Raw genomic sequence first — 4,919 nt, 5'->3', positions numbered from 1 at the left:
ATATATGTTCAAATTGTTAAAATTCTTCATATATTTACTATCTTATTATTTTTAACATTAAATTATAAATACAGTTTTAAGATAAACAAAACTATAATTCCTCTTATTGAATATAATCTTATTTTAACTTAATTTTCTTTGCATAATACTAGTAATTTAGGGAGTACTGATAACTATAGCCGAACGTCAAAGAGGACTTAATATTTGTAGTCTCGTGATTTTCTTTTTGTCATGCAAAGCGTCACTCTTAAAGAGACTTCCACTTGGTATTTGATCAGAAATATATACTACTAAAAGGTATTGCTATTTACGCCTGGTTAGACAGAATCACAGAAAACGACGATCAGCCTAGCAAACGAAATCACAGGTATGCATTCAGAATGCTTTACATGAAACACAAAATATTAGATAAAATAGTGTCAATTAACTAATTATCTCAAGAAAGCACATTAATTAGAACAGCCAGGACTCTGAAATACGTAAATATCTATCTATTTTGTAGAACCGACGATTCTATAACCTTCAACAAAATGGAAGTAATGGATCAAATCTCCCTCTTAATTGATGCTTTTTTGATGAATTGCTTGAGACCGTTTGTCAAAGCAGATGTTGAGGTCAAGGAAGCTTTCAAGATAGCTAGTGCCTGCACCATGAAACAAATCAACAAATGTTAAAGAATCTAATACAACTAATATGCAATGAATGACGAGGCATAAGAAAGTTCATACTTCATATCACAGTGTCTTACCTCCTTCACACCAATTTTAACAACCCTTTCCTCCAGGTCAAGCGGGGAGACTTTTGATCTATTTAGAAATGAAATACAAGAAATGGACGACATTGGTGTCATAACCAAGTCATCTGTCACCAAAAACATTGATTGTGCTTTGGCAAATCCTCCATTGCTAGATGAACCCCCAATACAGGACTTTGGATCAACAATCGCAAATTGCCAACTGTTAGGTGAAGTAGTAAGACACACACACGACTCAACGGTTACATAATAATACAATGGCAAGCACACGGCGCCAATTGGTAATATCTGGTCGTGTAAGTTGAATTGTGGAGCACACTGGGGATTAGCTAGTTTGTCTTTGAGTTCCTGTGACCTAAAATATCTGTCTGTATTTAATTCAAAAGTGCTGTTATACAATTTATCTATGCAGTCTAAGGAAGAGCATCCATTAAGCATGTGCAACACTCCACCCAGAGGTAAAGTGAGCAAACTGAAAAGTAATCAGCAAAATCTGCCTCTGCTTCTACAAACAGAATTTTGCTATCTGATTTTCTTACCAGTACTTTCACATCCATCTTTCTACTTTCATAAGATGATTTCTCTCCTATCCCAATCTGGGGTTGGTTTATTGGGTTGAAATTATCATCTTTCTTCTCTAGGATAAAATCTGTTAAGGGTGTCTTTGATAGCAAAGACAACTTAAGGATATCAACAACCTAGTCAAATTTGCAAGGAAAAACTAATCAGCATGGTAATCAGTTAGAGAAAATAATAATAATAATAATAATAATAATAATAATAATAATAATAATAATAATAATAATAATTTCAGCTGAGAAAGCGTACGTACCTCCCTCTTACTGATATCTACATTTCGTTCGTCAATGGTAGCCATGTCTTTGATTCCAAGCTTCCTAAGAAGACTTACACTTGTTCCAACAACATTGGGCAACACAGAAAGATCGTCACAAATTATAAAAGTTGCGATTTCATTAACAAAACCATTTCCTGGAATCACTTCTATTGGAAATACTTCTCTGTTCATTAGATTTCCACAACGGCATCTTTGATATCTGAAAATGGACAATTGTCTCCCACTTACAATACTACAATTCAGGTTTGCACAAAGAAAGTACTTTGTGGGTTCGGTGTCATCGATGTTCAGTTTCACGTGCTTGCAATAAGATTCCATAGAGTTCCTTGGCTGCAGTAGCATTTCTTTGCACGTTTGTGTCCGTAGATACTTATCTTCAAGATGAGACACACTTTCATACAATGAGCTGAGGCTGCCAAATTTCACTGGTGGAATGTTTGACTCCTTAGCCACGAGTCTAGCAATAGTCCCCAAAGGCAATGTTAAGATACTCAACAAAGCGTCCACAAAATCCTTCCCTGCTTCCGCAAATATAACTTTGTTTTTCTCTTTGTCCACCAAAACTTTTAGGGAAACTTTGTGTACCTGCTCATCTGTAGCCATGGTGCCAACCACAGAATAGATCTTCACTAGATCTTCCGCTAGAGTAAACGAGAAAATCACCACGGTGGAGGATTCGTTCTTCCACAAGAACTCGGAAGATCTCTAACCAGAGATAAGGTGCGATAGAGAGACCAAGAAAGGGGAGAAAGAAAAAGAAAAAGAAAAAGAACAGAAAAGTGGAAGAGAAAGGGAAAGTAAATCGTTATGTATATAAATTATTACTATACATAATTATCACTAACATTTCTAATGCATATTTAATGCACATGTAAATTTGAATAATAAATTTTATGATAATTGAATTTAATTTAAATCATACAAATTATGTAATCCGTATATTTTTTAAAAAATAAAAAATATTTACTATCATAACATTTTATATGTAATCCATATATTAATTATTTTATAACAACGTGAATTATATATGCATTAAATTTTATAATAATAATCCGAATTAAAAAAATTAATGCATATTTAATGATAATTTTTCCCCTGTCTTGTTTTTCTTTAAATTTACTGCGTCTGCTTCTGGTTTTACATTTCCTTTGTTTCACTTTCACTTTCGTCTTGTGTGCTGGGTGGTTTTTGCAGGTTTTGGTGGTTTTTGCAAGTTTGTTGGAAGTAGTTGTTCGATGAAGGTTAAATTTACTCCTCTTGTTGTAGTAGTAAAATGTTTTATTAGTTGTTAGTTATAGTGTTAACTTTAGTTTAAGTAAATAATTTAGTTTTAACTTTTGTATTACTTGTGTATGATGCATAATTTAATAATATATCGTTAAGATGGACGAAGATCAATGGACGTATGACTATACAATGTCACAAGAAGTAGATTATGATAATGAAGAAGAATGTGGTGTGAATGAACCACATGTTGATTGTTCGAATGCTTTTAATACTTGTCAGGTAATCATGTTCATTAGTTTGAGTCATTTGGTTGAACGTATGTTTCGTATAAAAATTAATATGTCGGAGTTGCGTTGTAGGTCTTTGGTACTCGAGATGATGTTTTGCAGTGGGCTCGAATAGTTGCCCATGAAAACAGATTTGTTGCAGTGATTATGAGGTCTGACACAGATACTGGTAGCAGAGGAAGAAGTTCATTTGTGTTAATTGGTGTGAAAGGAGTGGTCTGTACAAGTGTAGGAATAAAGAATTCGTTAGAAGAGACACTGAGAGTAGGAAATGTGGTTGTCCCTTCAGGCTTCGTGGGAAAGCAGGGCATGAAGGGGAAAGTTGGATGGTGAAGTTGATCTGTGGGATTCACAATCATGAATTGACCAAGTGCTTAGTTGGACATTCATACGCCGGGCGATTGACTAAGGATGAAAAGAAAATTATTGCTGATATGACAAAGTCGATGGTGAAACCAAAAAACATCTTGCTAATGTTGAAGGAGCACAATGCCAACAGTTGCAACACGATCAAACAAATTTACAATGCAAGTTGTGGTCAATAAGAGGAGCTGATACCGAAATACAACATCTGATTAAGCTTCTCGAACGTGATCAATACATTCATTGGCATAGATTGAAGGATGAAGTTGTGGTGCGTGATCTGTTTTGGTGTCACTCAGATGCAGTAAAGTTATGCAATGCATGTCATCTGGTGTTTTTTTATAGATAGTACCTACAAAACAAACAGGTACAAACTCCCACTACATGACTTTGTTAGGGTGACACCAACGGCGATGTCATTCTCTGCTGGGTTTGCATATTTGGAGGGTGAGCGTGTTAATAATATTGTATGGGATTTGGAACGATTTCGAGGTCTATTTTTAAGAAACGATCGTCTCCCTATTCTTATTGCCACTAACAGAGACCTAGCACTGATGAATGTAGTGAAAACTGTGTTCCCGGAGTGTACAAACTTGTTGTGCAGGTTTCACATCGATTAGAATGTCAAGACGAAGTGAAAATCTTTTATCGGCCAAAAAAATGCTTGGGACTATGTGATGGATAACTGGGGTACTTTGGTTGATTGTCCGTCTGAACAACAATTCGTTGAGTCCGTTCAAAAGTTTCAAATTGCTTGTTCACCTTGGTCAATGTTCTTTGACTATGTTAACGACACATGGATTATCCCCCACAAGGAAAAATTTATTACAGCCTGGACGAATAAGGTCATGCACCTAGGCAACACAACAACAAACAGGAATTAAAATCTTATTTTTTTTCTAGTAAGGATTATTAATAAGTGGTATTTAATTGTTGTATATTTTTCATGTTTGGTATGTATTTTAAATGTAGGGTTGAATCAGCTCATTGGGCTCTAAAAAGAGTATTACAAAATAGCCTTGGAGACCTGTGTAGTGTTTGGGATGCCATGAACAACATGATCACGCTGCAACATGTTGAAATTAAAGCATCCTTTGAAACCAGTACGCATGTGGTTGGACATGTATTTAAAAAAACCTTATACAAGAGGCTTGTTGGAATGGTTTCAAGGAACGCTTTAAATGAGATTGCTGCCGAGGTTAAGCGTCTACGTTATCTCGGCAACGATTCCTCTTCTTGTGGTTGTGTGATGAGAAGCATGCTCGGTCTTCCTTGTGCATGTGAGCTTTCTAAGTATACTATTGGCAACATCCCAGTGGATTCAGTCCATATGTTCTGGAGGAGACTTTACTTTTTAGACCAAGGGTTATGTGAGGCCGAAGTCAGCATTAAGAAGAGATTGAGACCATATCTAAAAGATTTGAGGAACTTG

The 4,919-nt window shown here is 35.5% G+C and overlaps 1 pseudogene; it reads right to left on the bottom strand.

Annotated features, from left to right (window-relative positions):
* Positions 1–355: 355 nt before the first annotated feature.
* Positions 356–2,384, bottom strand: LOC100814631 (uncharacterized; annotated as a pseudogene).
* Positions 2,385–4,919: the final 2,535 nt, after the last annotated feature.

The sequence above is a fragment of the Glycine max genome, chromosome 18 (genome assembly GCF_000004515.6).
Source record: "Glycine max cultivar Williams 82 chromosome 18, Glycine_max_v4.0, whole genome shotgun sequence".
NCBI lineage: Eukaryota > Viridiplantae > Streptophyta > Magnoliopsida > Fabales > Fabaceae > Glycine > Glycine max.
This window is presented reverse-complemented; position numbering and strand designations above follow the sequence as displayed.